General features: G+C 36.6%; 1 long non-coding RNA gene across 6 annotated transcripts; it reads right to left on the reverse strand.

Annotated features, from left to right (window-relative positions):
* Positions 1-205: 205 nt before the first annotated feature.
* LOC145093947 (uncharacterized) lies at positions 206-24,643 on the reverse strand. 6 transcript variants are annotated; one of them, XR_013703152.1, is made up of 9 exons: positions 24,192-24,640; positions 23,888-24,058; positions 23,742-23,800; positions 23,575-23,646; positions 23,333-23,407; positions 22,926-23,018; positions 22,032-22,109; positions 21,801-21,899; positions 206-521 (listed from the first exon to the last, which is right to left on the reverse strand). It is a non-coding gene; the product is annotated as an uncharacterized LOC145093947 (long non-coding RNA). The 6 variants fall into 6 exon arrangements; XR_013703150.1 differs by lacking the exon at positions 206-521 and having other exon boundaries at positions 21,632-21,899; positions 22,839-23,018; positions 24,192-24,643; XR_013703149.1 differs by lacking the exon at positions 206-521 and having other exon boundaries at positions 21,632-21,899; positions 22,834-23,018; positions 24,192-24,643.
* Positions 24,644-26,041: the final 1,398 nt, after the last annotated feature.

The raw sequence follows: 26,041 nt of genomic DNA on the forward strand, positions 1-26,041 counted from the left end.
ATATATATATATATATATATATATATATATATATATATATATATATATATATATATATATATATATATATATATATATATATATATATATATATATATAACAATTTGCATATATATGTTTTCTTTAAAAACTTGTCTTCTGCATCAAAAATATACAAATATAGTTTAAGAAACTTTACCCCATTTGTATCCCGTTGCGCAAAGGGTAAAATATTATCAAATGCATATCTAAAGATTTCACGTCATTTTTCATAGTTATCCCAGTCTTAGGGGATGATCATTATACAAACATTTTTAGCACAAAAACATGTAAACTCGTTGATCAAATTTAGTGAGTTTTGTCTTCACGGTACCTTATAAAGTACACACGAAAGTCCTGTTAAATATAACCAGAATCTCTTGTAAGGAGAGCGTGATAGTTGTGTATAGATCTATATTGGGACTGACAATCTCGCACCTTACTTGCTTGCAACAGCTGGACCGGCAGGTCTAGGGTGACAAATGTCTTAACGAAATCGACACCTGAAGAACGTTGCGAACATGGAAGTCTGGGTCAATCAAGCATGGTTATAAGATAAAAATGAAAACTCACATAAAACAATAACGACACTTTTAGTTTACGCAAAGATAGTCTTCAAACAGTTTTATATACAAACAAAACTGCATAACATCATTTTAAGTAGGAAAATTACTTATACGCTTCGGTCTTCGTTCACTTAAGGCCACATCTCATTTTAGGGAAAATATAGGATTTTTTGGATAACAAACATTAATACATTTCATCGAAAAGGTTTACAAATATACATACAAATGCTTATGAAATCACCAACTTAAATGTTGATACTTTCTTTTCAAATAACTTGTATTCTTAGGAAATCAGTAAATCAGGTAACAACTGGCTTTGAAGATGGGAAGCTTAGGCATCTAAACAAATCTTTTGACAACATATTGTAATTGATATTTTGAAACATGTAATACATACAAATGATGTAACTTTTTCAATTATATATATATATATATATATATATATATATATATATATATATATATATATATATATATATATGTTGGTTGTGTTTGCTTTGAACATTTCTACTCAACTATTATGATACACTACATGATAGTCACCCGCCCCTGGACATTTCCGCCATCCTGGTTTGAGGGTGTGACATCCCTCTTCCAAGATAGAAAATATTGTGTTGGGTCCTAGCCTTAATATTTCATTTTCGATGTTATATTAAGGACTTAAATCAACTGAATTGAATTTCTCCCATTGTAGATGTCTGGTTCAGACAACTATGATCTTCCCAAGTCTCATGGATATCATACTTCTCTTCCTCCACCTCCTCTAATTATTCTCCCTAACATACAAGTTCTTGAATAGTTCAAGTTCACTCAAGCCCTTTTGGCAGGGAAAGTCTATGTGTGCACACATCTTGGAGATGCAGTCACATATTGACAAGCCGAGAGAGTTGGATGTCAAAGTCTTGAGGAAGTTGGTTGTTGACTAGGTTCTTTAATAACTTTCTAAGTCGCATAGTGCGTTCTTTAAAGACTACTATGTATCAGACTGTGAAACGACCCTTAATGATCTTACCTATTTGCTTGATGCTTTTTAATCAGCAATGATTTGGAGCAGTTGTAAAGCAAATTTGAATGAGAGATCGACTTCCCAAACGTCCATGGACATTGACAATGGTAACATTGGAAATCCACAAAAGCTTTCTCTTCCCAATGGAAAGGGATCAGCCATAGTCAACTCGGTTGACCAAATGGTAAAGAGAAAGGCTAAGTCTGAGATAGTCCCGTGTACCATCCCAAAGGGTCCATATGTTTCTGTTTCCAAAGGAAGGGGCATTGGTTGCGAAGTTTCCCTGGCCACCTGAAAGATATGAGAGAAGGAAGAATCAAAAATTTTGACTCTACTTCATTTAAGTCCACTATCTAACTCTGTTAAGTTCCTAATTGATGATTCTTAATACAAAATGTGACTTGGTTACATTTTGATGTTTGGCAGGATCAAGCAAAGGGAATGAAACTTAAAGGAAGAGTATGTTGAATCTAATCGCAAAGATGGATTTCAATCACATGGTTGGAAGATCGGATTCTTGAGCTACTACTTAGGAGTTATGATAAATTGCTAGGAAATATGTAATACCATAGTTTTCATTTATTGTTTCATTGTAAGGAAAAAATTTTCCGCTTTTTAATAAATAAATAAAATTTTGTTTTATTTTATATCTCCTTACATTGACATTTATGGAAAATTGATGTTTGTATGTTTCTAGCAATAATGGAAATATGAATTTGATTCTTTCATTTGTGGTAGTGTCTGATTCCTTGTTCACATGTATATAAGAATCAAGTGAAGGACTAAGGGGTCGAGTACACATTCTTGTTCACTGGTCAAGTCCACCACAAAGATAGATATGACTATTCATCATGATTTACTGAAGTTTCGTAAATATGGTTATACTTATAAGTTTAAGTATAATTTTGAAACGTTGGAAAAGTTTCGATGTATGGCAGAACGAATAAGAAGAATCAAATTATGCAGAAAGATAAAAGTTTCTCAAATCTGAAAAGATGAGAGAGTACTTTAGTATCTTGTTTTGTAATCATCTTAATGATTAAGAAATCATATTACAATTAGTCCTCAAAGGACATCTTAGTGCATTCCTATAGCTATGAAGAGGAATCATGAATTGTTGAAAATGGTTAAATCAAGAAGACGAGTCATACTTCGTTCCAAAACAATTATTATAGTCATACTCCAAGATTGTAACTTGAGTGACATATCCTAAAGAAGGTTTATAACACTTGTCAAATGTAAAAGTAAAATGTGTTCTACTCCTGTACATTTGAAATTGGTAAGCTGTGATGTTTTGGATAAAACAAAGACCAACTAAGGCCAATTTTGTGAAGTGTTTGTCTTGATAAGAATCTGCACTATCTCTTGAATATTTGTGTGTCAAGGAATTGGTCTTGGCAAGAGAGTTTTGTATGTCAAGAGGATAGTGGGTGTCTAAAAGATCCTAAAATAGTTTCAAGATCTAATCAAGAATAAAACCTGTAGTTTATCACTAGCACACAACTTGAGGTTTATAACTCACCGTGTTGACATATTCCTATTTCTGTGCCCATTCCAGTTAAAGTTGGTTGTGTATATGAGTTCTGAGAGTCCTCAATTGGTTGCATAACAACTTGGAAGCAATGGCAGGCCCTTGTGCTGCCAAGTGGCAAGAAGTTAAGATTGCACAAGTTCAGTTCATATGCATTTGGATTTGTCACTAACCTGGTCTTGTGATTATGGTTTTGACAAATTCACATGGATAGGAACACATACACCATAAAATCTAAGTGTCATAAGGTTTCTCTCCGATTCATGAAAATGATGGTGAGGAAACGTTTTCACTAAGTGGTTTTAAGTAGATAGCAATTGTGATTTTTGCATTCTCAAAGTTGTTAGTGGAGCGTGTGTGGCACACTAACATGTACTTGTGAGGAATGGCAAAGGTCTAAACAATTGAGACTATGATTACGACATCCTTTTTCATACTTCTAAAATTGTTTAGACACACATGTGTGCTATCTAAGGATAGGTGTATGATTTTGATAAAGTTTTATAAAAGCATCTCGTATCAGAAGTCTAAAACTTTGGTAAGAAAGTCAATAAAGTATTGATTTCAAGAAGTTCAGCTGATTTCTGAGTACATGTCAAAGCTAGTGGGAGCATGATAATTATGATAAGTGTTGCAAGTCAGCAATATTAGTTATAGAAAACAAAATTTTCAATTCGGAAAATATATTTCATTTCAATTCTAAAAAGCATAGATTGAGATTTTAATCATCTTCGGGTACAACATCGATTACATGTGCTATAATATTTATCATTTCTAAAATTTTCAAATGTCTGGGGGCATTTAGAGGGGAAAAGGTTCTAGAATTGGATATGACTAAAATGATTTAGCAATTGTCGAGGACAATATAAGGTTTACCAAAGATTGGTTGCTCAGGGACAGCTGGAAGTATAGTGTTACTTTTGGAAGGACCATATTGACATATTCTGAAAGGAGGCAACTCTTGTTCAGATGTTATACTCATAATGGGAATATGGAAATGTCTCCATAGGTGGAAGTTATTCAATCTGTGTAAGATTAGATAACTTAATGCAAGAAGGTCGTTCAAAGCAATGTACTTTGAATATTTGACTTCGTTTCCATGGAGTTGATCTCCATTGGAATACTCTGTAATGACTGTTTACAAGTCTTTGTGACTTTGTGCATAATCATTACAAGAGGATCAGTGCATATAAGTTTAAAATCTAAATTTCGGTAAATGGTAGGAATTTGGAATTCTTACATTTACGATAAGGATTTGGAATTGTGAAATGAGAATCATTGGAATTGTGTTCAATCGATCTATTTCACAAAGTAAAGATCATAGACAAACTTAGTGTGCATACTTGGTGTATGGCATAACTAATGTTTGGACAAACATGGTGTGCATACTTGGTGTATGGCATGACTATTGTTTGGATAAACATAGTGTGCATGCTTAGAGGCATGACTAGTGTTTAGATTTAAATATAAAGTTGATTAGTTGAAACATTATACAATGAATAATGTGTAATCAATATGGTGATAAATAAAAGGTGTTCTACTTATATTCATAAGTTCGGAGACCATATTGGATTCAATTATTCTTGTGTTTTACTTTGCATGTTTTGACTTCCATAATAACTAGGTCATTCTTCCCAAATGACTAAGTTATTCAAACCATCCACAGTCAGTCATATGTTGGAAGTAGGTATGAATCAAGACTGACATGAACTTGGCTTGTAGATGTCTAAGGTGTTGGACATAGCAAGAGTTGCTACAACACTCATGAGTGCTCATAAGTTTTGAGTATTGGATTCAACCCACACTCAGTTGTATCACTTCATCAAATTTATCTCAAGTGATCGTGAGATGGTAATATCATATAAGTCTTCAAACCTAGAGATATGAGTTGTTGACTATGAGTTGGTTATACATTGATTGTACAAAAACGCATTGGTAACTCGATGTTATAAAACGTTCCTTTGTGTATGATTCAACAAGTAGTAGAGCAAGCATATGAGTCGAAGTTTATCTGTTCCTTCTTGGATTAGAAGCGATATCTGGGCCCCTCGATGATTTTGTGTTGACCTATGTACCGCGCCCGGTCAGAACTAAATTGATGTGTCCGATTAACTTCTATGTCAACAAATCGAATATCGGGAAAAAACTGTTGGACCATAAGTAAGACATTGTTCCATGTATTTTTCTAGATGATATCTAGAACAAAGTATTATATGATCACTTATCTTAAATGTTCTATCATTATCATCTCAGTTCCGCGAGTCCTTTAAAGAGCTACGATTGTTGATTGGTTCCTAAAGTCATTCTTGCATTTATAGGTATTAGACTTATCCAAGTGGGTGACTATTGGATTAGGTGTCTAAGTTCATAACTATTTCTGGAATGTACTTGACTTGGTTAGCATGGTCCATTTGGGTTGCATGGCATTGCAACACTTGGATAGACTAAATGAGAAAAAGGACACTTATGGTTTATTAATATATTATAAGTTCTAATATATTAATAATATTATTTAATTAGTTTTGATCAAGAATTAATTTAGAATTAATTTGGTGATCAAAAGGAGAGTAATTAAATATATGGGGTTGATTGTGCAAATCATCCATTCTTTTATAATGGGCTAATGATCCATGGTTTATTGAATTGGGATAAAACCCATAAGGTGCTCCATGGATAGTTCATGGAGGTTATAAACCCATGGATCACGGAATATGAAAAGCCATGTCAATTAGGGTTTACATGTTGTAACCCTACTTGTGACACAACTATAAAAGGACCTCATGGGCTACCAAAATCGGCACTATGTGTAGAAGAAGAAGGCTAGCTGATTTTGAGTGATAGTGTACTTCTCTCAAAGTTATTCCAAGAGTTGTGGTGCTGTGTGAAACATTTGAGGCATCATATTTGAGGTGCTAGGCTCATAAGGTTCTCAAAGAATCCAAGCAACAAGAAAGGTATGTTCTTCTAATAGCTTTTATGTTTCAAAGTTCCCTATGCCATGCTAGTTAGGTTAAGAACCTTGGAAAATCAAATTTGCATGCATAATAGAGAAAACACAGATCCAAGGTTTATAGGGTTGCATGTACACCATAGGAGTGTTAGAATACTCAAAACCCTTCAAAAGGTACACTGACAAATGGTGTGCTTACCTTTGAGAACGTTAAGTATGCTCCTAAGCTAAAACACAGTCTGTTGAGCGTATCTCAGATCTGTGATAAAGGCTATTCGACTCATTTTACGAATAAAGAGTGTATCATTTTAATGCCCAAAATCATCATACCTGAAGAATGAATTTTGGTTAGATCTGAAAGAGAAGGGAATACCTATGTTATTGACACGAATCATAACATTCCCGAGCAAGTCACTTATATTTTCTCTAAATGTGATGCTTTGGCATCGTCGTCTCGGCCATGCTAATGCTAAGAACCTCAATCGCCTTGCTAAAAATGAGATTGTGTGCGGTCTTCCCGTAAAGGACTTCATAACCTTCTAAAAATTTGTGGCATGTGCTCAGGGCAAGCATCATCGCAAGCCATACTTGCCAAAGACAGTCAATTCAATCAGCAAGGTTCTTTAACTGTTGCATATGGATTTGTTTGGTCCAGTTAACGTTCTCAGCATCTGCAAGAACTTTTATTGTCTTGTTTGTGATTGATGATTACTCTCGTTTCACATGGGTTTTCATTTTATCCAAAAAGAGTGGGATTGCTGACTTGATCAAGAAGTTCATAGTAATGATTGAGAATCAGACGAATGAAAAGGTAAAGGTGCTTCGAATTGATAATGGCATAGAGTTCAAGAATGCAGTTCTGGATTACTTCTGTGTAGAAAAGGGAATCTTGGGTCAATACAATTCTATTCGGACACCTCAAGAAAACGGTGTTGCAGAATAGAGAAATCATACTCTGATGGACGCTGCAAGGACAATGCTTTGTGATTCCAAATTGTCGGTCTTTTTCTGGGCTGTCACAACTAGCATTTTTGGCTAGGAAATTCCGTCCTCAGGTAAGCAAGGACTATTCTGAGACTTTTTCTAACACATTTAAGTGTATAATATGAGTTCCTAATGAGCCATGTAGTGTTAGAATGAAATATCTCCAAGTATGTGAAATCTCTCCAAGTATATGAAATCTCTCCCAAATCTCTCCAAGTATTTGAAATCTCTCCAAGTATATCGAAACCCTACCAAATCTCTCCAAGTATGTGAAATCTCTCCCAAATCTCTCCAAGTATATGAAATCTCTCCAAGTATATCGAATCTCTCCCAAATTTCTCTAAGTATGTGAAATCTCTCCACAAGTATATTGAATCCCTCCCAAATCTCTCTAATTATGTGAAATCTCTCCCAAATGTCTCCAAGTACATGAAATATCTCCAAGTATATCGAATCTCTCCCAAATCTCTCCAAGAATGTGAAATCTCTCCAAGTATATCGAATCCCTCCCAAATCTCTCCACGTACCTCAAATCTCTCTCAAATCTCCCTAAGTATCTTCCTCAGTCGAAAACAGCTCAAAACCGAAAGAGAAAACCCAATAGGAACCTTCTGGTCTGGACTCCTCTTGGTCCGGAACCCTCTTGGTCTGGAACCCTCTTGGTCCTGAACCTCTTGGCCGGAACCCTCTTGGTCCGCAATGCCTTCTAAGTAGCCAACAGGAATTACATCTCGGAACCTCCTCTACTTCGGACTCCTCGCATGCTCCGGAAAGTTTAAGCACCGGAATCACCTTGTTCTGACCCCTCGGTTCTGCTCCGGAAGATTAGCCTTGCCTCGCCTCGCTTCGGAAGTCCCTGGCCGGACCGGACCACTGAGCACCTGACTTCCGATCCGAGAAGATCTCTCCGGAATTCTAAGAGGAGCTTCAGAATTCATTTTGTGGCTCCAGATTTCACCTTTTGACTCCGGATTTTGGACTATTTCGAATTTTTTTCTCCATTTTGGGGTATTTTGACGTCAGGAAACCCATCAAACGTGTGTTTTTCGTAACTTAAACCCCTAAAACCTCTATTTTATGCCAAATTTGATTATTTAAATCATATTTACATAAAATAAAAGTTTAAGATTTATGAATATTTTATCCTAAATCAAGATAAGGACAAAGAGGTTTGACCTTGTGATTTGATGTAATCTTCCATTTCCCATGCAAATCATAGTATCCAATGTTTTAACCACCACATAACCATGCATGAACCATCAGATCCCCATGCACCAAAGTTCCCTCCTTTTCTTATACTCTTAAGGCAACGACAGTAAAAAGAAAATCGGGCTTGAAATTTCCTCTCACTTCTCTCCTATTCTCTCACATACTCCTCTAATGAGCAAAAATCAAGGATCTTGCTGAAAGCAAGATTTCTCAACTTCTCTCTTGAGTTTTAAGTAAGTTTCTCCACTCATCTAACATGTTATGTAAATTTCAAAATGAATCCATGTTATTTGATTCATAATAATATGTGATGATCACCTTTACGACAACATTCCTCTTAGGAAGTTCCTCATCTCAGCCAAAGGTCTAAGCTTGAGATCTTCACTCCATCATTCTAAACAACTCATCAACTAACTCAAGGTGAGCTTCATACCCCCCACCTTTTTCTTAAAGGTTATTATTTTTTGGGGGGAGAATACAAGTCAAAGTCTTGCATAAATCATGATCTATTTGTTTATTGTGTATGCATGCCTTCTTACATGTGCTTAAGTAGGAAACCCCTTATAAATAATCCAAAAACTCGAGATTTTGGTTAAGTCTCAAGAATTTGGATTATATTTCACAAAACATGTTTAGAAACAAGAACTATTATATACCAAGCATAAGTTACGGATTTTTATAACAACTCTAAGGAATTGCTTCAAGCTTTACTTAAACAAGTTGTTAGATAAAATATTTTGGGAAGTGATTAAATTATGGATATAATAAAATGTTCGAATCACTATTGGTCAAACATAAATATAAAGGTTAACTTGGAATATTATGTCATGCTCATCACTTTTTACCAGATTAACTAACTAGTTGAGATTATTTATAAATATTTAATATAAATAATTTTATCAAGAATAATACTTGAAACAGAGTTTTCATGACAAAAGTATTTGCATGTCATAAACTACTATCGTAAAACCTTCAAGAACATAAGTAATGACCTATATGTCATAAAACAGAAAATGTGTGTCATAACCCACAGTCATGAAATTACACAAGTTATAATTTGACACTTTCCTTTTGACTAATATGGGTCTGAGCTGACTATTTATAGAAAGGAAAGACCATTTTTGCCAAATTCCGAAATGTTGGGTCATTTTGATAAACGTTCAAAATGACTTATTTTTCAATAAACGAAACGGAACGAACACGAGGCACCCAGTTAACAAGCACAATAAACGAGTTGGAACGAAAACGATATTTCTATTCAATGAGTACGGATATCATTATTTTATCTAACAAATAATGGATCTCTGACAATTGCTCAAAAGGTTGATAGTATTCTAGTCAGACAAATCTCAAAGTGCCTAAATATAAAAATATTAGTGTACGTCGAAAGTCCTGTAGGGAGTTATAGCTAGAGTCTCCTGGAGGGAGAGTGGAAATTTGTGTATAGATCTATACGGGGTTGACACCCCGCACCTTCACTGTTCGCTACAGCTAGACCGGCCAGTCTAGGGTGACAAATGTCTTTATCCAAAACGAGGGCGCCTGAGAAACGCTAAAACAGGCTTCCATCATATTAGTATGGTTATGACGACTCACTAGAATACGTTATGTTAGCTAGAAATTTATATAAGGAAAACCTCATAAATAAATTTTGGCTCTTTGTGTTGACTGTTTTACGCATGGTAGTGATGGTCCGCATTTGTTGTGTTGACTGTCCTTTTTCATTGCGTAGAATGTCCATAATCGCCATGTTGATTTCTTTCACCTAACAAGTATTAGAGTCTTAATACTGCTATATTACCAATAAGAAAACATAGGACTTTTCTGGGGAAAATGTTTGTAAACGATTTTGAAAACGATAAACTAACACACACACACACACGTGCAAGTATACACAATTGGAAACAGAACTTACGAACATTTTATAGCAGAACATATAGGATTTTCTAGAGGAAAACGATTTTATACGATTTCGATAATGATAAACTAGAACGCACACTCACTTATACCCGATAAGAAAAACAAGATTTACAGCTGTATTCTTTTTGGAAATAGGGGATTTTTCTGAAACGGTTGGTTATTACTATTCAAAAGAACTATTCTCGAAAACAACTCGCCTTTACAAACTATACTACTTTTCAAAGATCACTCCTTATAAGGATGAACCAAAGTATGGACATGCACGCATCTACCCATGATTTTCAAAGCAAGACTTCAAACGATTTTATAGAAAATATCGTATTTTCTGAAACTACAATGAAAACGATTTTAAACAAGTGTAAAATTATTTTATACAAAAACTCTTATGAACTCACCAACTTTTTAGTTGACGTTTTTCAAAATGACTTGTATTCCTAGGAATCTAATAAGCAGGTAACAAGGGACGCGGATGCTGGACTATTTAACTCTAGTTTGGAATTTATCTGCTTATGTCTCTTTTGTGTAACTCTAAGAACAAATACAATATGTAAACAATGTAAGTTTGATATCTAAATGTATGAAGTTTGGATTGCTCTGTTTAATTTATATTCAATTGTTATGATACTGCACAATGAAGTCACCCGCCTTCGGACGTTTCCGCCGTCTGGTCCGGGGGTGTGACAGATTGGTATCAGAGCATTGTTTATAGTAAATTTGTATATCTAGCCATACAAGATATACACCTACAAATACAATGGGACTAAAACACACTCTGCCTAAAAGTATACTTTAAGAAGATAAGTATTTTATAAAAGTGTACATAAGTACTAACCTAATATCATAACAACAAGAAACCAAAAGTAACTAAAGGTTAAGCACTACAGTCAAACTTGGGTAGTTATGTAATCATATCTAGGATAAATATAGTCTGATTAACTATATTTATTTGAGATATGACCAATATGTGCTTGGGAGTGATGGTGGTGTTGCAACAGACCTAAAACCTACCAACTATAAGTACAAGAGAATATTTGAATCAAACATCAAGTTTAAAATACTATAGGATTACTTTAGGATACTATAAACCCCTCTCACACCTAAACTATCCCCATATATCTCGTGCTGTGACTCTTGCACCAACGACATAGCTGAAATTCCTCACCAAGACTTCTACTACCCTGTCACGGTGATTTGCGGATGGGGCAAGGAGAGACCAAAAGAAGCCCATGAGGAAAAACCCAGAAGTGGATCCTAAGGGATACCCAGAGATGAATTATGAAAGGGAGGACTTCGACTAAGAGACCAAAAAGGATGAAGGCGTCAAGGAAACCCTTGACGAGCTTCACCCAGTTGAAAGTAGACCAGCGACCCTTTCACCTTTCTCTTCCCAGATACAAAACCACCCAATATAAGTGCCCCTGGAATGAACATACCTAGAAACAAAACAATACCCACACAAAGACAAGCTTAGGAATTGACTCCTACCCGGTTCAGGGCGTGTCTCCACAAAATACAATCCGATCCACAATCGACGTGCACCGAACTCCGATTGCCAACACCCTCAGGAATTAGACATCCGTTTGGGTCACAAGTAACCTGAAGTGACCCCCGGTTTCTAACCCTCTGTCATGGAGTATTGGAGCCCATAAACAAAGTCCAGTATACGGGAATGTAAATCTGATCCCCTACAAATAACAAGAACACTCTCCAAGAATCCATACAACCAAATCCATAAGTAGGACCAGAAAACTATGCAAACCATGTACACTCTTTAAAATAGGAAATGGCCATTTGGAGACCACAACTCATAGCAATCAAGGCTAGGACAGCCTCAGCAGTGTAAGGAATTTCAAAAAGGGCACTCATAATATAAGTGAAGTGGCCAAGCACTCTATGCACCATGTCGGTAGAAGAGGATCACCACACTACTCGCCATAGGTTTATAATTTCGTTAAATGCAACCAGTAATAGTAAACCAAGAGGAGTACACTCTCCAAGAATCCATACAACCAAATCTGTTAACTATATTGCTAGCTATGTGCTATTTTGATGAACTTTACGTTAGACAATACATGTTTCCACTCTCTGCCATAACTGTATCATGGGGATGTGGATTGACTCAATTAACACCACTACTTTAAGATTATAAGAGTAAACTCACTTAAAACTAACTACGAGTACTTACGAGCCCACCTTTTTGTGTGCAACAGAGTCATGTCTTTTCATGAAGATAATCGGTACCTCGACCATCCACCGGTCCTACAAATAGACTCCGCCACTTTCCAAGCCACTGTAACAACGGTCGTGGCAGTCGTCATGGAATACTTCAATACCAACAACACAAACGAAGTTGGAAGCAGTGTCGGTAACTTCAACCGTAATAATAACCAAGGAAACCAACGAAGGACAACTCACAAATGCGCCCAAAACCCTAAACCTAAGAACAAGAAATGAAAGTTCAGGAACGAAAAAGGAGGCAGTTTGACTAAGAGGCTTAGTAAAAGGCAACAAGCGGGATCAACCCCTACCCCTACTAACCTTACTCCTCCCACACTGAGACAATCATACCTTGGGAGTAATCCACCCTGCAACAAGTGCAAATACCATCATCGAGGACCCTGCCAGACATTTCGTTGCAGAAGATGCAACAAGTTGGCACACACCTCCCGCTACTATAGGGCCCCGGCCCCATGCGTCACTCCGACCCTCAACCCAGAAGTAAGTCTAGTTTGCCACAAGTGCGGTGAAACAGTACATTTCAAGAGAGATTGTCCAACAAAGATGACTAACGAAGGAGTTGAAAACTAGACAGGAAGAGACGACAAGAAACCCTATCGAGATTTTTGGAACGTTTCAAACAATAAACTTTATGTAATGAATTTTCACAAAAAGGTTTTGCAAATTGAGAACATAATCAAAACTTGTTTCCCCATCCGAGCAAATCCTGTAAGACACAGAGAAACTAGAGATCCTAGCGTAAGGACTGTGATGGTTCCATATGATCGTTAGTATCATATATAGTTAGGATCCCATAAACTAAGAGCATGCGATCCCGCGTCATTTTCTTGTCCCTGGCTTGGATGTTGATTAGGATAGAACCCCACAGTCAATTACCTTGTAAAAATCCTAAGTATGTGCGGTCAGGTCACATACATCTATAGTAGAAAAACCTAGTGGAATTTGGATTTCGAATTCCTTTGCTTTATAGCAGCGCCCTTGTGACATCAGAACACCTAACAAGCAGAAACAAGATAGACCCAATGGTAACAACGAAAATGAAACAAGCAACGATAAGAACATGAACATCAGAACACCTAACAAGTAGAAACAAGATAGACCCAATGGTAACAACACAAACGAAACTAGAAACGATAAGAACATGGACGTAGAACACCCTGTTATTCCTAGCAACCAATACTCCCCAAATCGATGAAACACTTGTTGTAACAAGGAGCCCAATGTCATCAGTTGACACGGATAAGCTTGATTATCACCTTACAAACCTCGAGCACTACAAATAGACTTTTGTTCTATTCAACCAAATAACAAAACTTTTCCAGCTGGTAACGTCAAATCCCTCGCAACCAGACAACTAAGTGTTGGTGTAAGAAATACCACGCCCCTCCCTAGCCTAATGAGGATTGAAAATCAAGAAGAAAATGGCATCAAGGGAATCCAAAAGGCTTCCAACCTTCCTCCAGAGATTCCCAAAACCTCTTGGAAACCTCAACCATGTGCTAAGCAGATATAGAATCACCCCGACTCCTGGAACCACCCCAATAACCGAACACCTGATACGACTTAGCTTGTTCACAAGAACAAATAGTGTCTGGTCATAAGATCGGCATATTATGTAAAGGAAACATTAGACCCAGTCCCTAACCACAGGAAGCACATGTCTAACTAATAAGGGAGAAAGACAAAATTACCATAAGCACCACTGACTACGAGTAAGCCAAACAAACCCATCCACAAGGATCAATACTCCCTACCCCGAATCGGAGAATCATTCAACCACCAGCAAGGAATTGGCAAAGGCCAACCTACCATTAGCTTGGAAAAAAACCCTAGGGAGAAAAATCCCATGATAATCTAAGACTCATAAAGTTAACTACATCACAAGCAAACTCAACCTTGGTAACCATAGTACCAACTCTTAAGGCCTAGAAAACTCTACTTCTAGGACACCAGGATTCCCATCCCTAGAAGAACGTTCAAAAGTCCTGACTGAGAAAGGTCTGATAACCCATAGCCTCTGATTAACCTAAGAGCTCAGTTTAGACATTTCACCTTCCATATATTCAACACTCATAAGTGTCGGACCACCGAAGCCCTAGAAATCCCACTTGACAAGACTGAGGTAAACAAGAATCCGCACCCCAGAGAGAAGCACGTGTAATAACATTGGCAAGGCTTGAGAGACCCACCTGTCCCTAAATCACGCACTCAAAGCTTCGGCTAATGCTAGACAAATCCCTAATCAAGTACTCATATACCAACAACTGCCACCCGAGCATAGGAGTTGCGTCCTTCGAGGCCCTGCATGGCTGGAAATGCAGATCATCCTCTATTGGGCTGAGGTGAGAGACATCCAACTGACAAGAGAACAAACGCCTAATAGCATACTCAATAGACAAGAGATTATTCAAGAAACCACGAAAAGGATATTCAAACCCGAACACGACCCCAAACATCATAAAGCCGACAACAGAGCTATCTAGATGGCAGATTAAAGCCTTGGAGTCCCAAATAGGGGATCGGGGTATTATTAAAGATCTTCCCTCAGGGAAGGATGACACGATTTGAAATAAAAGGTAAACTAAATCCCCGATGCACCAGACCATTCGAGATCCTCACACGGATAGGTCCGGTAGCCTACAAAATCCAACTACCCTCCAAGCTTCATGACGTACCCGATGTTCCATGTGTCGAACTTAGAAACTGTCCATCGGACAAAAACCTTCCAGTTCCATTAGAAAAGATTAAAGTAAGCTAGAACCTCCTAATAGTTGACCAGCCTATCGAGACTATGGAAAGAAAAGTTAAGCACACAAAAACAAAGCCGCATCCCGATGGTGAAGGTTCAAGGGAACGCTAGGCGCGAGCCGGTATTCACTTGGGAAGACAAAGACCAAATAACTTAAAAGTACCCTCACCTATTTCCGCATTAATAACCCTATCTTTCGAAAGAATTTCCGGACGAAATTCCCTCTAACGGGAGGATGATGTCACAACTAGCATTTTTGGCTAGGAAATTCCGTCCTCAAGTAAGCAAGGACTATTGTGAGAATTGTGCTAACACATTTAAGTGTACAATATGAGTTCCTAATGATCCATGTAGTGTTAGAATGAAATTTCTCCAAGTATGTGAAATCTCTCCAAGTATGAGTTCCTAATGATCCATGTAGTGTTAGAATGAAATTTCTCCAAGTATGTGAAATCTCTCCAAGTATGCGAAATCTCTCCAAGTATATTGAATCCCTCCCAAATCTCTCCAAGTATGTGAAATCTCTCCCAAATCTCTCCGAGTATATGAAATCTCTCCAAGTATATCGAATCTCTCCCAAATCTCTCCAAGTATATCGAATCCCTCCGAAATCTCTCCAAGTATGAGAAATATCTCCCAAATCTCTCCAGGTCCATGAAATCTCTCCAAGTATATCGAATCTCTCCTAAATCTCTCCAAGAATGTGAAATCCCTCCAAGTATATCAAATCCCTTCCAAATCTCTCCAAGTATGTGAAATCTCTCCCTAATCTCTCCAAGTACATGAAATCTCTCCAAGCATATCGAATCTCTCTAAGAATGTGAAATCTCTCCCAAATCTCTCCACGTACCTCAAATCTCTCTCAAATCTCCTTAAGTACCTTCCTCAGTCGAAAACAGCTTAAAACCGAAAGAGGAAACCCAATAGGACCCTTTTGGTCCGGACTCCTCTTGGTCCGGATCCCTCTTGGTACGGACTCTTCTTGGTCCTGAACCCTCTTGGCCGGAACCTTCTTGGTCTGGAATGCCTTCTAAGGAGCCAAAAGGAACTGCATCTCGGAACCTCCTCTACTTCGGACTCCTCGCATGCTCCGGAAAGTTTAAGCCCCGGAATCACCTTGTTCGGACCCCTCGGTTCTACTCCGGAAGACTTGCCTCGCCTCGCCTCGCCTCGCTTCGGAAGTCCCTGGTCGGACCGGACCGCCGAGCACCTTACTTCGGATCCGAAGAGATCACTTCGGAATTCCAAGAGGAGCTTCGGAATTCATGATGTGGCTTCGGATTTCACCTTTTGACTCCGAATTTTGGACTATTTCATATTTTTTCTCCATTTTGGGGTATTTGGACATCGGGAATCCCATCAAACGCGTGTTTTTCGTAACTTAGACCCGTAAAACCTCTATTTTATGCCAAATTTGATTATTTAAATCATATTAACATAAAATAAAAGTTTAGTATTTATGAAGATCTTATCCTAAATCAAGATAAGGACAAGGAGGTTTGACCTTGTGATTCTATGTAATTTTCCAATTTACATGCAAATCATAGTATCCAATGTTTTAACCACTAGATAACCATGCATGAACCATCAGATCCCCATGCACCAAAGTTCCCTCCTTTTCTTATACTCTTAAGGCAACGACAGTAAAAAGAAAATCGGGCTTGAAATTTCCTCACTTCTCTCCTATTCTCTCACATACTCCTCTAATGAGCAAAAATCAAGGATCTTGCTGAAAGCAAGATTTCTCAACTTCTCTCTTGAGTTTTAAGTAAGTTTCTCCACTCATCTAACATGTTATGTAAATTTCAAAATGAATCCATATTATTTGATTCATAATAATATGTGATGATAACATTCCTCTTAGGAAGTTCCTCATCTCAGCCAAAGGTCTAAGTTTGAGATCTTCACTCCATCATTCCAAACAACTCATCAACTAACTCAAGGTGAGCTTCATACCCCAACCTTTTTCTCAAAGTTTTATTGTTTTTTTTTTTTTTTTGGGGGGGGGGGGGGGGGGGAATACAAATCAAAGTCTTGCATAAATCATGATCTATTTGTTTATTGTGTATGCATGCCTTCTTACATGTGCTTATGTAGGAAACCCCTTATAAATAATCCAAAAACTCGAGATTTTGGTTAAGTCTCAAGAATTTGGATTATATTTCACAAAACATGTTTAGAAACAAGAACTATTATATACCAAGCATAAGTTACGGATTTTTATAGCAACAACTCTAAGGAATTGCTTCAAGCTTTACTTAAACAAGTTGTTAGATAAAATATTTTGGGAAGTGATTAAATTATGGATATAATAAAATGTTGGAATCATTGTCGGTCAAACATAAATATAAAGGTTATCTTGGAATATTATGTCATGCTCATGACTTTTTACTAGATTAACTAACTAGTTGAGATTATTTATAAATATTTAATATAAATAATTTTATTAAGAAGAATATACGAAACAGAGTTTTCATGACAAAAGTATTTGCATGTCATAAACTACTGTCGTAAAACCTTCAGGAACATAAGTAATGATCTATATGTCATAAAATAGAAAATGTGTGTCATAAGCCACAGTCATGAAATTACACTAGTTATAACTTGACACTTTTCGTTTGACTAATATGGGTCTGATTCGACTATTTATAGAAAGGGAAACCATTTTTTCCAAATTCCGAAATGTTGGATCATTTTGATAAACGTTCAAAATGACTTATTTTTCAATAAACGAAACGGAACGAACACGAGGCACCTAGTTAACAAGCACAATAAATGAGTTCGAACGAAAATGATATTTTTATTCAATGAGTACGGATATCATTATTTTATCTAACAAATAATGGATCTCTGACAATTGCTCAAAAGGTTGATAGTATTCTAGTCAGACAAATCTCAAAGTGCCTAAATATAAAAATATTAGTGTACGTCGAAAGTCCTGTAGGGAGTTATAGCTAGAGTCTCCTGGAGGGAGAGTGGAAATTTGTGTATAGATCTATACGGGGTTGACACCCCGCACCTTCACTGTTCGCTACAGCTAGACCGGCCAGTCTAGGGTGACAAATGTCTTTATCCAAAACGAGGGCGCCTGAGAAACGCTAAAACAGGTTTCCATCATATTAGTATGGTTATGACGACTCACTAGAATACGTTATGTTAGCTAGAAATTTATATAAGGAAAACCTCATAAATAAATTTTGGCTCTTTGTGTTGACTGTTTTACGCATGGTAGTGATGGTCCGCATTTGTTGTGTTGACTGTCCTTTTTCATTACGTAGAATGTCCATAATCGCCATGTTGATTTCTTTCACCTAACAAGTATTAGAGTCTTAATACTGCTATATTACCAATAAGAAAACATAGGACTTTTCTGGGGAAAATGTTTGTAAACGATTTTGAAAACGATAAACTAACACACACACACACACACACACGTGCAAGTATACACAATTGGAAACAGAACTTACGAACATTTTATAGCAGAACATATAGGATTTTCTAGAGGAAAACGATTTTATACGATTTCGATAATGATAAACTAGAACGCACACTCACTTATACCCGATAAGAAAAACAAGATTTACAGCTGTATTCTTTTTGGAAATAGGGGATTTTTCTGAAACGATTGGTTATTACTATTCAAAAGAACTATTCTCGAAAACAACTCGCCTTTACAAACTATACTACTTTTCAAAGATCACTCCTTATAAGGATGAACCAAAGTATTGACATGCACGCATCTACCCATGATTTTCAAAGCAAGACTTCAAACGATTTTATAGAAAATATTGTATTTTCTGAAACTACAATGAAAACGATTTTAAACAAGTGTAAAATTATTTTATACAAAAACTCTTATGAACTCACCAACTTTTTAGTTGACGTTTTTCAAAATGACTTGTATTCCTAGGAATCTAATAAGCAGGTAACAAGGGACGCGGATGCTAGACTATTTAGCTCTAATTTGGAATTTATCTGCTTATGTCTCTTTTGTGTAACTCTAAGAACAAATACAATATGTAAACAATGTAAGTTTGATATCTAAATGTATGAAGTTTGGATTGCTCTGTTTAATTTATATTCAATTGTTATGATACTGCACAATGAAGTCACCCGCCTCCGGACGTTTCCACCGTCTGGTCTGGGGGTGTGAGATGGACTGAGGCAATCAACACTGCTTGTTACGTTCAAAATCAAGTCATAATCAACAAAGCTTGGATGAAGACCCCATACGAGATATTATACAATCACAAGCCATTAGTTGCTCATTTCAGAATATTTGGATTTCCTTGCACCCTTCTTCACCTCAAATCCAACCCCAAGTTCAACTCAAAGGCCGATGACTGCTATTTTATGGGATACGTCGCACACACCGCTTACCGAGTATACAACGAACTCACCAAGAAAATGTTGGAATCTTGTGACGTGCGTTGGCTGGAGGAGAATGAGACAGATGCTAGAGTTGGACCCGACTGGTTATTTAATTATGCATCATTGTTTAAATCATTTAATATGTATTCTGATAATGTTTCAGGTTCCTGCTCACACTTAAGTACAGTTGTTGAAGATAAAGAGGAAGATGTTGTGTACAGACTACCCCTGGTGACTCCCTGGTCTCCTAGAGTGGATGAAGCTGCTCCAAGTACTTCCTCAAGTTCTCAAAGTCAAAGAATCTTCTCTGATGCTGAAGCCAATCCCCTTACTCCAGATGAAAGAGGAGTCATGTCAAGGCATACTTCCGCTGCTACTCAAGCGTTCATGGAGCTTCTCTTTCCTGAACCAATTTCAAATCAATACTTGGCGAGTACCTCTTACGATCCTAGATCGTCTGAGGTAAGTGATTCAGTTGAAGATAGATTCTTCAATATCAACACACTTCCAGTCTCAGTCGATGATCTCAACCATGATATCCCAAAAAGAATTCAAGGTGATCATCCGATTGAAAATGTCATTGGCCACAAGAGTGTGACAATGGCGTTAAATGAACCAAGATGGGTTGATGCGATGCACGAAGAGTTAAATTAATTTGAAAAACTAGGTGTTTGGAAGTTGTTTGAGTTACCAAAGGGCAAGAAGTCTTTTGACACGCACTAGGTTTTTAGAAATAAGCAAGACGCTTCTGGGGTGATTTTGCACAATAAGGCTCGATTGATCGTTCGTGGATTCAGGCAGATAGAGGGTCTAGACTACATAGAAGTATATGCCTCAGTTGGACGTTTGGAAGCTATCCGCATATTCTTCATACATAAACTTTACTGTTTATCATATGGATGTCAAGACCGCCTTCTTGTACGAAGCTATGAAAGAGGAAATTTATGTTGATCAACCACCTTAGTTTGTAAATTCCAAGTTTCCGAATCATGCTTACAAGTTGGACAAGGCTCTATATGGGTTACATCAGGCTCCCAGATCTTGTTATGCAACTCTTACAGAGCACTTGCTTGCACATGGGTATACACGAAGAACGATCGATCATACCTTATTTATTTAGCATGTGGGTGCAGACCTAATTCTTGTACAAATCTATGTGGACGACATCATTTTCGGTTTGACAAGTTCCAAGCTGTGCAAAGAGTTCAAGACTGTCATGAAGAAAAGATTTGAGATGAATTCGTTGGGTGAAATGACCATGTTTTTAGGGCTTCAAGTTCGACAAGATTTAGTCGGAATCTTGTTACATCAAGGCAAATACGTTGAAGAAATGTTGGAGAAGTTTGGATTTAAAGATTCAAAGATCACACTGACTCCATTGGCTGAAAGACCGTTGTTGTCTCCTGACCCAGAGAGGGAGCCTGTTGATCAGACAGACTACCGCTCGATGATTGGTTCCCTGATGTATCTAACGGCCAGTAGACCCAACATCATGTTTGCAGGCTGTCAATGTGCGCGTTATCAGACTAATCCTAAATTTTCTCATTCAATTGTTGTCAAAAGGATTTCTAGGTATCTTAAAGGTAGCTCTAAATTGGGTCTTTGGTATCCTAAAAATCCCGATTTCGATTTATATGCATTTGCTGACAGTAACTATTGAGGATGTGAGCTTGACAGGAAATCAACATCGGGAGAGTGTCAATTTTTGGGAGATCGGTTAGTGTCTTGGTAGTGTAAGAAGCAACAAACCGTGTCAACATCAATAACTGAGGCTGAATATGTTGTTGCTTCTGCTTGTTGCTCCAAAGTCATCTAGATTCGACATCAACTTCTCGATTATGGTTTGAATTTTCTTGAAACTCCAATATTTTTTTGACAATGATGCTACTATCCAAATTGCTAAAAATCCAGTCCAACACTTCAAAACCAAGCACATTGACATCGAAGTTCATTTTATTCGAGATTGTTATGAGCACTTGCTCATTCGTTTCGAACAAATCCACACTGATAACAATGTGACAGATTTGTTTACCAAACCTTTCAACAAAGCTCTATTCGATGTGCTTGTGAGCTTTCTAAAAATGATCCGTTTTGAAGACTAATTTTTTAGGATAGACTTTATTAGTTTAAACTAATGAAGGTTCCCCCGTTTTGCGGGGGTTGGAAGCCTTAGGTTGATTCCGGAATGACATTTTGTGTCTTTATCCTTAGGCTTAAATCTAAGCTTCACATTTTTGGATGTCGGCTAATGAACGTACAAGAATATCTCTACAGCTGTTGATTTGACTGCAATTGAAATTGTAACAGCAATACATATGGCCATAATTGCAGGATCCACTCTAACAACCTCAAGTTTCCTGCGTCAATTATCATTGAAAATATAAGCATCACACACTAGTTATTTTTTGTCTGCCATACAAAAAAATCTAAAAAAATTAAGGGAAATTACTTTTCGACTTTAAACCATAAAACCAAACATTGCCACGTACATGTTTCCAGACGCTTTGTGATTGAGTTAGCCTTGCCTAGACTTTCACCAATTTTAGAAATTGGATTCCTTGAAAGGACTGCAGGTAGGGCACAGAAGCAAAAATCATGTGGATTTTAAAATAGGATCATATCCACATAAAATTAAATCAAAAAGTCATTAGTTACTATTTTAATGTGGAATACTAACTGGGATCTTATTGATATGCTACAATAACAAGCTTTATTAAGTTCTAATATCATACCTACAGTAGAGATAGATAGAAACAACATGAAAAAAAAATTAAGGTTGTATTACCATTCAAGATTAGTGCATGTAGCCTCACAAGACTGCTGACCTCCTCCATTGATTGGAGCAAATAGTTTATAAAATGGATAATGGTAGTGTAGGCACCTAGGACTGGTAGATTACAATTATGTATGTTCACCTATCAAGGTATTACTTGCATAATTGATTTTTTTATCTATTTATTTATTTATTTATTCCAATATTGATAATGAGGTTATTTGGTCTTTAAATAACAATCCAAGAATGGAAAGGAATTCCTTCCATCCTCTCCAGTCTCAAGGAAGGGTGAAATCCACCAAGTATGGAATTTGAAAAATGACAATAAAATTATATTTTATCCATTCGGCAACCAAATATGTCATGGAATGGAATCTCAAATTCCATTTCCATTCAATTGAAGCAAGCTTGTAAGTGTGGATATATATATATATATATATATATATATATATATATATATATATATATATATATATATATATAAAGGGATGAGTTATATGAGTTGTGCAAGAACATACGGTACCATAGCACAGTAGTATGTCAATGGGGTACTTTTTTTCTTTGTGAATCATAATCTTCATGACGGAAAATTGAAACAAATGCAACTCACCGTAAGAGAAACACACCCTTCTATCCCTTTTAAGCTTCAGATCTTGTTCCGCTTAACGGATAACCACTTCACATTCACACATTGATTTAGCCCCTGGTTTATCAATCACATGAAACCCACATTAAGTGATGTTTATTATTCTTATAAAAAAAGGCAATATAAAAATAAAAAACAAACAAATATGCATTCTGAGATTGAGCTCGTATCTTTCATGTTCATGATTGATAACAAAAATAATTATAATGCTATCAGGCGCCACAATTTCAACAAATTGTAGGACTCCTTGTGCGTTTTAATGTAGATGAATTTAACTTTAATTAGGAAATATAAAAATGCAAAATTAATTTTAGGATTTCAAAAATCCAAGGTGTTGGCATGTAGGTCAAAATAGATGAGTATAGCTTTACCTCAAGAAACAACAAATTGGTAAAGGTGAAGTCTCCAATTTCTTGAATTCAGCCAATCATGAAACCTAAGAAGAACTTTCAGGAATGGAAACCTTAAACATAAGCAGAGCAATAGATAGAAATGCTAATCTATTATGTTCACATATAATATTTATGATTTTCATAAGGTCATTTTTTATCATATTCAGAATCTGCAATAGTAATAGTAAAGTCAGTAAGAACAGGGTAAGAAAAAATCATACCTCATTTTCTAATACAACAAATTGAAGTTGTCTAATTCAAGCTTGAGGTAAGAGAAAAAATCATCGTTTAACCTGCGAATGACGATATTAATATGGCTTTAATGGTGAAAATAAGATGAATATTTCGACACACAAGTAAAAAGTAAAGATGAAATGAAAGAATTTACTTGCGGCTGTTCTTGCAATCTCAAAACGAAGATTTTGACCTTCCAAATTGTCTCTTGGGCTGTTTTCATAAGAAAGTCAATTGGTAGATCTTGTATAATGGAATTAAGTATTAAATATACTATGATTAAAAGGAGAAAAATATTACCTTTTAGAATTGGCGATGAAAGGGTGAGGATTGTATATCTAAGAACTTGATTTTGTTCCTCCCCAATTCATCGCTGGTCATCCTGCATCCGTAACGGAAATCGAGGACCATCCCCCTCCCCTTTGTCGATCATTATCATCAACCCTGAGGCAAATTATTGAATAACATTGCCTGATTTAAAAAGAAACACAAAAAATAAAGAAGAAGCAAAAGAAAAACATGGAGGACGATGGCTGCGAAATACAGGGGCATATCAAATCCTCTCAGATTCTCATAGGAAGGAGCAGAAGTTCAAAAAACTCACAAATTGCACTATGTATTTCAACTTTCACGGACTCAAAGTCGGAGAAATCAACAATTGCACTGCGCCTGAAGGGGTCTACTCCTCGGTAGATCGAAAATGACATGAAGGGTGAAAGATCGCGTGGGAGAAAAAACAGATACAGATAAAAACGTTAGCCAGAAGCCGATGGTAAAAGTTTAAGTCGGTAAGGGGTGAAGAAGAAGAATTATGATCGGAAGAAGCACTGGAAAAGTGGATTTAATATGGAATCGGTGTTTGTAGAAACCACGAGAGAAACATTGGATAGAAAAGAGGAGTGAGAAACACAGGTAGGGAAGAGGAAGAGATCAAGACGTATCAAAAGACAGTGTGTATAGGCTATGGGTTCACTGAAGAAATAACACGTATAAATGAAGCCGATGACAGTGCCATTGAACAGCCAAAGAAAGAAATCAGCCACCATGAACCAGTCGCTGACCCATCGGCTCCAAACCAGCCAGCCAAAAAAGAGCTGGTTTGGCTAGCCTCTAACACTGACCAGAAAGGACCAAATTGTAATTTTAAAAAAGAACTGGACCAATTGTGATATAGAGCTAATAGCTGGACCAAATATGTCAAAAAACCAACAGGTATACTGTAGCTAAGGTAATACAATTTTAATATATATATATATATATATATATATATATATATATATATATATATATATATATATATATATATATATATATATATATATATAATTTGCGCATTTTATTTCCTTTCTTTCCTATACACAAATTCAGGGGGAGAAACAAAAACACCAAAAAAATTAAAAAACAAAAAAAAAAAAAAAAACCCAAAAATATTATCTCATGATGGTTCGTTTGCTGGTGCTTATTTGGGAAGTGATATCAAGTAAGTGAAAACGGGCAATTTTAACTTGTGTAAAGTACTGAATCTGAATTGTCTAAGCTTTGTGTTCAATGTGTTAGTAGGGACGAAAGATTCAAAAGGACTTGACATAGATTGGAAATTGAAAGGACTTGACTTTGTGGACCTAGTTAATTCCGTTTGGCCTGACAATACGATGCTCGGGTAGATTAAGAAGTGAGATATACATGGGAACTTGCGGGATACACTAAAGTAATATATATCTAAAATTGTGGATTAAATTTTCCTTAATGTATGGTTTCATGTCCTTAATTCTGGTACTAGTAGGGCGATTGGGGAATTCCGATAAAGTAAGTCTGTAGAAGATTATTTTCTTGCTTTCCTTCTATTAGTCATATGTTGCCTCCTCTCCATGATTGGAAGAGATCTGACCTGGACTGCAACATACGCAACTCTATCTCTATGCATCTTCTTCTATATGCAATTATTTCTGTCTGCTAGTCATATGATGTCAACTTTTTGTGATAAGAGCTTATCCGACCTGGAACACAGCATATACAACATTCTATTTCTCAATCCCTCTAATTCAGTTGGTCATATGTTAATCCCTCTGTGTGATTGGAAGAGATCTGACCTGGAAATAAGACACATGCATTTCTAAATCTATCTTCTTCCTTAATAATTGTCTGCTCATCTAAAGTAAGGAGTCCTTTGAAAGTTCTTGATTACCGGGGTATATCAGGAAGTGGGAAACACATTCTAATACATCTAAAATTGAACATTTAGGTGGAAAACAATATCCTTGGTCGTCGTCATCCAAATGGTCCCATTAGGAATATTATTTAGGTATATAGGGTCAAAAGTCTTGTCACTTATAATCTGTCAAATATTGTCACAATTTTTTGTGTTTAAGTGGACCACAATACCGACGATTGACCATATTTATTCTTGAAGGTGAATGTACTGAAAAACAGGTTAAGGTTGTCTCAAAACATTGA

Source organism: Lactuca serriola, chromosome 3 (genome assembly GCF_051521515.1).
Source record: "Lactuca serriola cultivar US96UC23 chromosome 3, Lser_US96UC23_V15, whole genome shotgun sequence".
NCBI classification, from domain to species: Eukaryota; Viridiplantae; Streptophyta; class Magnoliopsida; order Asterales; family Asteraceae; genus Lactuca; species Lactuca serriola.